Here is an 11336-nt window from a genome sequence, read left to right on the forward strand (position 1 = left end):
TTGTTTAAAGAAGATACTTTTAACGAAAGAAAAAAAATTCAATCAACATTTTAAAAGTTTTAATGTTTTTAATATAGTATAGATATAGATATAGATATAGATAAATATAAATAAAATAGATAGATAAATATATATTCGACCATCAATTTGATTTAAAATCGGTATCAGCTATTTGTATAATTTTATTTTTCAGGGCACTATATCTAGTCGCAGTGAAAAGTTACCTGTTATTGTAATATTATGGTAATAAGAACTTTATACAGGGCTGCGCAAAACTGAAAGCCAACAAATGAATGACCAATCTCTTTTTGTTAACTAATAAAAGTAAGTCTTTCTTTATAATTCTTCTTTTTTTCATTTATTTTTTGGGGGGTCAATGATTGCCCTATACAGTTGCCTTTCTCTTTTTCCCTAATAATTTTGATAACAATGTGAAATATTTCTCTTTATATATCAGGTCTTGCCCTATGCAGAACAGCATAACAAGACTAGCTAGCTAGATACTTCTTCCTCTCATCTATTTTTCAAGAAAATTTCAAAAACTCTTTGATAATGGCTCTTTCATGTAGCTTACTGCCCAAAACCATGGTAAAATTTCCCAGCTTCAAGATCAAGCCATGTCTACTCAAGACAATAATATCCATGTGAGTGGACAACTATATATTCCATCTTAGCTATTTTCTTAAAAAAATCCATGCATACCTGAAAGATTATATCAACTTTAATTTATTATTTAAGGAAAAACTCATGAAAAATATCCGTCTAATATATGAAATATCTTATTCGATCGCATAATCACTTTCTTTATATTTTTGGGGACATTCATAGTCTTGTGTTCGAAAATCGTTTCATATTTTCCCTTAACCCGAACGGATGGTGGATAGCCTAAATTAGTATAACGAAGGACAATTCTAAACCTTAAGTCAAAAATAGTTAGGGAAATTTGATTTTTTTTTTCCAAATCTTTTATAGAACAATTTTAGTGTTAGGGATATCTTGAGTTTACCTCAGCTAATTATTTCAGGGGTAATCATTTACATTCATGTGATATATTTCTAATTGATTATATTGCTTCTTGAATTCGTTGGCTTTTTTGTGTTTAATTTGCAGGAGATGCATGACTACAACAAGGAGGCCACCACCAAGGCCAGCCATAAAAACTAAACCACCACAAAACAATAATTTCAAAGACAAGAAAGAGACTCTGATGACAGAGGAGAAAAGTAACATAAAGCTCCAAGAAGATAATTCCATGGTCAAAGCAAATTGACCAGGAATCCTGTTTGTTAAATATCATAATAAATTATTTGTACTTGGTCTAAAGGTGGTCAAAGTACAAAATGCTTTTGTTATTAGGGAAACTTTAGTAGCAGCAAACTGGTCCATTAGTTTCCTACCAACATATGAAAACTACGTAGTATGATACTTTATTTTGTAGTAGGTGCTTGCAGGTGAAATTCACGGCACTATTTAGCTCCTCTTTTGAAAATAACCAATTTTGAAATTTATGACATTGATTATTTTTCAGAAATAGAGCTGAAAAGTGACAAGTGAAGTGATATTTCTACCGTGCTTGTATTGTCCTTGAGGTTTCTATTTTCCTTTGGTTATATATATATTGTAATGTAGAACTCTACGTGTTGCTTTGAATGTTGCATATATGTACAATGTAACTGAAGTTTAGAGTAATTAGTTCCACAACATGTTTTGAAGCTTTAGATATATATTCTAATTTTTTGTCTTTAAATATTTTTGACTATGTATGTCAACACACATGGAAAATAAAGTTCTTGAATTTTGAGGTACCTGAGTTGTAGCTCTAAGTAAAAAATAATAATTGACTATGTATGTCGAGAAGCACAGAAAATAAAGTTCTTGAATTTGTAGGTACATGAGATATAGTTGTAATTTGTATGTAAAAAATTTCGACTATATATGTTAACTCGCATGGAAAATAAAGTTCTTATTATAGTAACAAGCAAAAAACTTCTATGTATGTGAAAACGCACGGAAATAAAGTTCTTAAATTGTAGGTAAATAAGTTAATAGTTATAAGTAAAAAGTTCTAGTAATTTGTGATTTGCACCTTGAATAATCTAATGCAAATGGTTAGTTTGCAGAATCCTTGAATATTGTTTCACTAGTCAAAAAGCTTAATCACATACAAAGACGAACTACACCATATAAAATCACAGTCTAAAATCGTACCTTGTTACAGATTCGTTTCACATTCTTCGGAGAAGAAAACTTTAAAGAAACTTCAACGGAACTTTTCAGGAATTGGAGAAGGAAGAAAGGAGAAGAAGCAGAAGATATGTATGTTCTTTGAGTTTGCCGAGAGAATCAAAAGATATGTTGTTTCTTTTCAACAAAAACTCTTTTATAGTTCTAAAGAAGCATAAGAATACAAATAGTTGCGTCTTTTCCCTTTAATATATATATATATATATATTTAATTTCTCATGGATTTGGGTTGATCTACATGGGTGACCCTCTAATCTCCTTCATCTCACACTCACACATAGTGGGTCAACTCTCATTCATATTTTATAACTTTCATACATTATGATTAAACTGTGTGATCAGTGTGTACTTTGAGAGCTTCGTTGCTATACTTCTATTAGGAATATATAGCATCTCAATCAATTGAAATTAGAGTAGATTATAGTATGCAGTACCCTAGATCATTTATCACATTCATATTTCTCATTATCTCTTTCTCTTAATTTTATGTTTATCATTATGTACTTGTCTTATAGACAAACATAAAGGACATCAATGAACACAATTGATGTGATAATAGCCAATGATCTTCCTTATCTCATGAATCTCTTAATCTCAACGTGATATACTTTTCTAGTAATAACTTGCCAGACCAAATTTCTAGGGCTTCACACGATAGCAAGAAAAGACTAAACTTGTATCTCCCTATTGGGTCACTATATGCATACATGGTATGAAACATGTATCACATTACAAACTCCTTTCCCATGAAGCGTATGTCTTTCATTTATAAATACTGTGCAGATGATTGTTCAGACAACTCATGTCTAACTTTGAGTTAACAAATCTACTCATCATTATATTCTTTAGAACTCACATCTGACATTAGAAACATAATTACATTTAATCACACATGATTAAACACAAACTAACAAATAATATTCTAATTATAAATTTTCAACTCTCTATTATCACCACTTCTGACAATAACTAATTTATAATTGTCTCACATCTATTTGTCACTTAGATAATAGAGGCAATTGCCTATGCGAATAGGCCAACCTTTTTGTCTATTTGACATATTTTTTTATCGTCAGAATTTTATGTACACTACACAAAAAAATAATATATGTATATGAACAAATAAGAATAAAAATTAGGCATAAATCAATATTAACTTCAATAATAAGAATTTACATGAACATGTTTGGAAAACACAAATATAAATACATTAGCATCTATGTAAACTGTCACGATCCAACCCACCGAGCCGAGCGGTCACCCATTCTATGCCCTAAGTAGGAGAACCCTTAATCCCTTATAAGAAAAGAATTTCAATCAAAAACTTGAGTATTTAAGCCAAAGTTCTAAAGAAAGCTATATTAAATCTAATTGATACAATTTATACAAAAATTCCCGAGGATGCTAGTCTAAAAAAGGTACAAGAGCTTCTAAGAGTGATAACATAATAAATGAACAATGACACAACTCCCACCATAAGGAAAGAAAATAGAAGTTGCTGGAGAATTGCCTTTGTCTTCACCTAAGAGACATAACTGACCCGACAACTAGACTATACTAAGTGGCATAGAAAGAGTAGTATCAGTACAACAACACGTACTGATATGCATCATCGTTCAAGCATATACCCACCGCATAGTATATGAATAGAAAAATAAGAGAAATCATGATAATTAAACTTCATAAGCCTGTCCACCCAACCAAATAGGTAAACTCCTTACTCTCACTCTTATAGTCTTCACCACTCTACTCCTCACTTCAATTTATCAATTACCACCTAACAGCCTTAGCCAATCAATGGTTCCACCCCACTACCACGGATCCTGATCCAGTTGTCTCAGAACATAGGAACCTAGCCATTCCATAACAACACTTCATAACTAACCCCGATTTCTAGTGACAACAACTACTACTACAATTACCGGTGGAAACTTCAATGAGAAAATTCTCTATAACCAAACAACCTCCACCTCTAAACCTATAAATATAGGATAAATCATAAATCATATATCACATATGTCACATTGAGGTCTGACACGGTCCACTATCTCATCCCCTAGTAAGAATATACAAGCTCATAGTTCTTTATAACTAACATCCGGTAACTCTAAGGTTCCTTTATAAGCCTTTTTTCCTGGCTCAGGTACAACTAACCTTCCTATTACACAAAATACAAATATCATCTGGTCCTCTCATTGGACCAACCACACACACATATTTGTCCCTCTCTGTGTACCTAATTATCACGACCCAAGAATAAGGTCTAGATATGACATGGTGAATGAGAAATCCGAAAGTATCTCAAACAAGTCTCTTAGCATTCTTTTAGCCTTTTATAGGTAATGATAATAAATTAAAAAGTGGAAATCATAAAAGTAAATCTTCAACTTACATATGTCCAACAATACTTCTAACTTTTAGATTTAACGGGGCTAATATAAGTCCTTAGCTCACCCTCAATCATAGTAGAAAGAAATCTCATAGTAAGTGTCTAAAGATCTCAACATATCATAAGCTAGAAATATAAAGGAGTATTGTTCCCGAAATATGGAAACTCACCAAAAGTAGTCTTCAAACGAAATCTCAACTAGTCACGTGGATAAGAACGAGGAGGAGCGCCGGTCCCTACATGGTGATATCATGTACGCAAAAGAGTATGCATTAGTACTTTGAATGTACTAAGTATGTAGGCTTGCATGAACATTGAGGAAACATTAAAACATTTATGTCATATAAAACATAATGCAATGCATGCATAATCAATCATATAGATATTCTTTAAAATATTTATTTTGTGGAAAGATGACCATAACCAATATTTAAGATCATGAGAGCTATTACTTAAAATCCAACATGACCCCCTACGTTGGCCAAGGAGAGTACTTGCCGGGTAGAAATCCATCAACTTCATTCATTTATTTAACTTTAACTTTAAAGGCTTTCATGGATCCATTATCCTAAGCCTACAAGGGCTCCTATGTTCGCACATAGTTATTGAGACAAGGAGTTGCTACTAGGATTTCCTTACCGAATCTCACCTCAATTCCCCGTTTGGTGCTAAGTCAATCCCACAGAATAGTTTAAAACTTCAAAATAGTCATAGGATATAACTTGAGAATTCAAAGCATCATATTCGATAGAATAGCTCATTAAAATATTTAGTGATTCAAATATGCAAGAATTGTCCTTATTGCATAAAAAATCCATCATTCATAGCATTTCATCATTCTTTTATTTCATAAGACTCTCTTTTGATCGTAGACATTACTTTCATAAATATTCATTTGGAGTCAAAACTTTCAAGTCAAACTTCATTGAAAATATAATAAAACTAGGTGGGTTCAAATCACTTCAACTTTAAAATATGTATGTAAATGAATATATGCATAAATACTTTAAACTCCATTAATTAAAAATAATGTTTTAAACAACCTACCATGAATTTCAAGAACCTTTAAAGATCTAAATAGAGAAAATACTTGCAAACCATCAATTCATACATATGAAATGATTTTGCATCAAAATAGACCAGTAATCATTAGTTTAACCATAATTCATGCTATTAAGTAGAAATAAGAATTACCATAAAAAAATATTACTTAAAATTAAGAGATTTAATTGAAAGAGTTTTGGACTACATGGGTGGAAGAACCCATGGATAAACACCCACATACCTTATAGAGTAAAGCTTTAAAAGAATTTGGTAAATGAATATAATTTATCATATAATCAAAATACTTTAGAAATGAGAGTGGAAGGAATATTCTCATTAAAGCCTTACATACGCTAATATAAGATAGATAATTAAACTTCAAACACTTAATAATCTATGCATTTGGAATCATGATATAAAAATCCATAAAGTTTCATACTTGAATTAAATAGAAGATTTTAATAATTCATTTGGACTTCATGGATGAAAGGATCCATGAATCAATACCTACATACCTTATAGTAAAGCTTAAAAAAATAAACATAATTTATCTTATAATCAAAATACTTTAGGCATGAGAGTGAAAGAAAAACTCTCATTGAAGCCTTACATACCTGGAATCCGAAGCGTTACTCAGAGTCGAAGGACTTAATGAACAATCATGAATCCTAGCCTTTTCTCCTCGCCAGAGCGTTTTGTGTACTATCCGAAGTATATGAATCACCATAATAGTATGTCTACACTACTAAGAACTAAAACTATATTTTGAGAATGAGAAAAGAAGTGTATAGAGAGAAAAGTTGCTTGACAAAGATTGATGAACAAAATCATAAAATAAGGTGGATATTTATGGGTGTGAAGGAGGGACCTAACAATAATTAAAATAATTATAAAGAAAAATATGAAAATTTAATAGAGGATTGTGATGCAATGGGTGATGTCAAATGGATCTAGATCTTCTATGGTTGGTGAGATGAATCTTCTTTTTACGAAATACCCTTTTTTGGAGCTATGTTTGAACAAGATAACTTCCTAATTATGATTTGATGTCTCATATGAATTGTAGCTGTAGAAGTCTTATTTCATGTCGTCTGTAGAAGTCTTATTTCATGTCGTTTAAGAATCAACTGATTTATATCATCCTATAGTAAGATTTCATTTATCTTCTACAATTACTCTATTTAGTCACAATACTAGGTCTTGCAAAAATTAATTTATTTGACCATTTAGCCTCTGAATCCTATGCTATGGTCTCATAAAAATTATAGGTAATGATGTTGGGGTTATTCAAAAAATTGAATCACCTAATTTGGATAAATCGATGAAAATTTATGCCCAAAATAAAGAAGAAATATTATTTTCGTCGAGAATTAGAACACCATATACAATATTTTTGGGGGCTGTTAACCAATCTAGCAATAAATATATCAAAATGTGGCACCTAATCCAAGAATGTGTCAGAATATGACATCCAATCTAAATATGTATCGGAATGTGACACCTAATCCAATTTTTGTGTCAAAATATGACACCCGATCCCATCATACAAGTCAATCACCATTATCAATAACAGACCATATTATATTACAAGAATGGCTCATCATCAAACATGACAACAAGTGATCATTCCACATAAGGTCTAGCATATTCCCCTATTCACACACATCTATGCATACAATGAAGAAATTTAGCAAGTACATGAAACACATACGGGAAACAAAACTATCACCTACACTACCAAACCCTAAGGTTTATCTCCAATATCTATGTATTTTATATCTCTGTACATAATACCGTATAACTTAACCCGTACATATACAATAAAATCATAATCAATGACTTCTCATATCATTATGCCACCGTCTTACCCAGGTCACTTCAAATTACACACTAATGCAATTGAATTTCTTCCCGTGACCCATGACCCACAACTTTATTATATGATATTCTCATTAAAATTTCCTTTTATACTACACAATGGTATATATTTACTACTCAAACAAGAGAAGCCTAGCCTACATGGGCGCCAAGTTGTAGTGGTGAGATAGCATGACTTCCACCCTTGGTTCCAGATGTCTGACGGGCAAGAGTGGTCTGGATTCCATCGGTTTGAACCCTTTTAGTGTTGAGATTCCTTTCCTTATTCTTCCCATGTCAGAAGCAACTTTTAGAGGTTTTTGTACGAACCCTCGTTTCTAACTTACCCTTGGAAGAGGTGAGGAAAATAAGAAACTTGTGACTCAAGTTTTGTCCCACGTTCTCCTGCTCTGGCAGCCACATTCCCTCTTTGGCGGCATCGTTAAGGCGGGACTATCCCTCCATAGTGGGACCCAATTGAGTATATTTACCTAGATATTTCTTCTAATCGTAATTAATGATGGTTCATATCATTACAATAGATACCAATTTATCTCTCATTCTCCTCGGAATGACACACTAGAAGAATGCACAAACTTTTCGGGGCACGCTTGAAATAACCATACTGTCTAGGGCATAGGGAAAAGTCTGAGTACTCTGGACTATGGTCCAAGATTACCCTAAATTTACACTTTACTAGAATTACAATGGAAAATTGACCCAACCTTTCGATACTACTATTTGCACCATCCTGCTCTGGCGGGACCCTTCCCACTGGAGCAGCGCTGCATAGGCGGGATGCGATCTCTTTAGCAGGATCTTCACAGATATTATAGGGGAGGAGAATAAAGGTTCTCCACATTCTTTTTACTCTATCACTCAACTTCCCAAAAATACTCTCAAACCCATTTCTCCGATCGTCTACTTTACAATAAGAAACTTGACTATGACTCTAGATTAATGCTACTACTTATATTCTAATGATAACATGCTAAGAATCGGTAGAATCAAAGGCCCATAGGGTAGTTTTTAACCATTTTCAAAATACATTTCTTGCATTGGAAGAATAACGTAGCATGGACCCTCTCCTTACATCCAGAATGTCTTCATGACGTCTTGGGCATAAGGTTAGCAATGTATTTCACCCAAATTAGACTAGAATATAGGGGGGGGGGGATTTTAAAGGTTTTTCTTAGCCCAAATCTTGCTTATTGCAACTATTTGGAGGTTTTGAACCAACTTATTTTGTAAATAGGGGTATTAGGACACTCCGAAATACTGATCTGCAAATAATTTAAAGAAATAAGTGATTTCGGGGTGGGGTAGCGCCATTAACGCACCTGATATTTCCTGGATAAACCCCGCTCTGGTAGCCTTCATCTCGCTCTAGCGGGATCCTGCCGCTCTGGCAGAATTTCGTCAAGCAGTGGCCTCGCATTTGAGGTCCTCTCCTCCCTCTAACCTTTATTTTTACACTTATACTATTGAGTTCTAAATGAAATTCTATGAAACTTGCAGATACGACACTATGGCTCACAATGACGATGCCAACCTCCTCTTCATTTGATTTCTTAATGCTGCTACCCGAGATAAGCATCACGACTATTGAAACAACAAGTTCCTACTTAAGAAGAGCTTCTATATATTGGGGGTGGCGGATAAGCTACCCTCTTTTCATGCTAGGCTGGAGGAGTTTTGGTGGGCCTTTGATTGAATCCCCTCCCTACGGATGCACTGTTTGGGTGAGGGAGTTCTATGCTATACTCCCACTGAGTCCCCACTTCATAAATGTTGTACTAGAGGTCCCTGATGCCTCCAATTGTGACTACAAGGCCAAATTGAGAGAGATGGATCTGGAGTGGCTATAGGACACTTTAGTGGCCCAAAGTGTTAGATCAGGGTCTATTGGCCCAGCACAAAGAGCATCTGTAGCACTGACTGGTCTGACGATGTTAAGATGTGGCTACATCTGGTACCCAAGAGAATTCGCCCTTCGAGGAACTGCATATATGTGACTTTCCCACATGCTCTAGTGATGGCTTGCACTACTCAGGGGATAGGCTTGAATGTAGGGTCCTAGATTGTGTTAGAGGCCTGAGAAGGTGAGTACCCTCTCGAGAAGCTGTATTCAGATGATGACACTCCCCCTCCTTCTTGCTAGACTTTGTTATTTGATTTGTTTGCCCCGTTTGGGCATGTAACAATCAATTTACCACTTTCCTTACTATTTTCCCTATTTTTGTAAGAACCTGGATGCTATTTACTTCGCCTTGCATATTACTATCGGTATATGGTCTATTCTACATTTGTTAGGCACTATGTTGACCTCAAAGTTTGTTAATTATGTCTCAAAATTCATTGCCAAAAGTAGGGGAAAATAGAGGACTTTACCTAGAGTTTCTATCTCGCGATATATCGCTCTGGCGGGATATTCCCACTGGGGTGGGATTCGCCAAGACAGAACCTCAATCTTTTTTCCTCCTGATGCATTTCCTGTCCCATTTCCCCCTTAGACTTTCATGAGAAAATTAACATGGACTATCCCAAAGTTAAACCCAGCACTACATATAGGAGATTACCGCTCCCCATTACCTTAGCAGAACAACTATGCACACCACAAAGATACTTTCATTACCCCCATTAGACCAATGACATCAAGATAAATAAAGTACAATCTAGAACAACTTGTAACATCGAGTTCTCATTAATTCAAGTTAACAGTTCAACCCATTATGATAGATAGGCACAATTTAGCAACACATTGTAAGCCCAGTTATTAAATATGTTAAGGAAATCTTTTATAACCACCCTTATGCCAATGTACAACACTAGTTCTTTGTCTCAACTGGTTCCCAACCAAATTTCGACTGCCCTGAAACTAGAGTTTCTCTATGGTCCCAATTTTTTCTTTTTCCCTTACCAACTCTACCAATGGTAAGTCCATGCATCATTTACAAGCCGCATTCCCTCACATGAGTATACTTCTTTAATCACCTGGTGTTTTACAAAAAAGGCCACTACACATAATCCAGTTAAGACTACTTTCTGTCATCTAGCTCAGATAATTTCTAGCAAGTATGCATCATATAATTTCAACATGCAGGAAAGGATACTTCACACATTACATCGGGAATTACTATGCGCATAATCACAATTTCAGCTACATAACTCAAGCAAGTTCAAAACTATCAGTTAAGTCCACTTTATGAATGATCATTAGTTGATCATCTATGCATTCTCACCGCCTCTAAGGCAAGATAGCAATTTGAACCTTCTCGATTCTAACTTTCTTTGCTTGCGTCCCTTTAGCCATGTCAACGGCATGCAGTTACTCTGTTGAGATACCAATTGGAATCCAGAGATACCAATTAGGCTGAAACTATACCACAAGCTACAGATCACACGAATAAGAGAGAAGAAATGGAACTACTTCCTAAAATGCTTCATAGCTTCCTGAAGATTAGATATGGACGTCAACATACCAATCCACAAGAGTTTATTCCACACATGTTCTTGAACTGGGAGATCGTAATTTGGGCTCTAATACCAAATTATCATAACCCAACCCACCGGCTTATGCGGGCACCCACTCTATAACCTACGTAGGAGAACCCTCAATCCCTTATAAGAAAATTATAGAAGAATTTAAATTAAAAACTTAAGTATTTAAGCCAAAGTTCTAAAGAAAGCCATTTAAATCTAGTTGATATAATTTATACAAAAAACCCCAAGGATACTAGTCTATAACAGGTATAAAAGCTTCTATGAGTGATAACATAAGAAATGAACAATGAAACAACTC

The 11336-nt window shown here is 34.3% G+C and overlaps 1 long non-coding RNA gene across 2 annotated transcripts; it reads left to right on the plus strand.

The window, feature by feature from the left end:
- The first annotated feature begins 309 nt into the window (after nucleotides 1–309).
- Nucleotides 310–1720, plus strand: LOC129876443 (uncharacterized). 2 transcript variants are annotated; one of them, XR_008763375.1, is made up of 3 exons: nucleotides 310–324; nucleotides 458–644; nucleotides 1111–1720. It is a non-coding gene; the product is annotated as an uncharacterized LOC129876443 (long non-coding RNA). The 2 variants fall into 2 exon arrangements; XR_008763374.1 differs by lacking the exon at nucleotides 310–324 and having other exon boundaries at nucleotides 381–644.
- The last annotated feature ends 9616 nt before the right edge of the window (nucleotides 1721–11336 follow it).

The sequence above is a fragment of the Solanum dulcamara genome, chromosome 12 (genome assembly GCF_947179165.1).
Source record: "Solanum dulcamara chromosome 12, daSolDulc1.2, whole genome shotgun sequence".
In the NCBI taxonomy this organism is placed as follows: domain Eukaryota; kingdom Viridiplantae; phylum Streptophyta; class Magnoliopsida; order Solanales; family Solanaceae; genus Solanum; species Solanum dulcamara.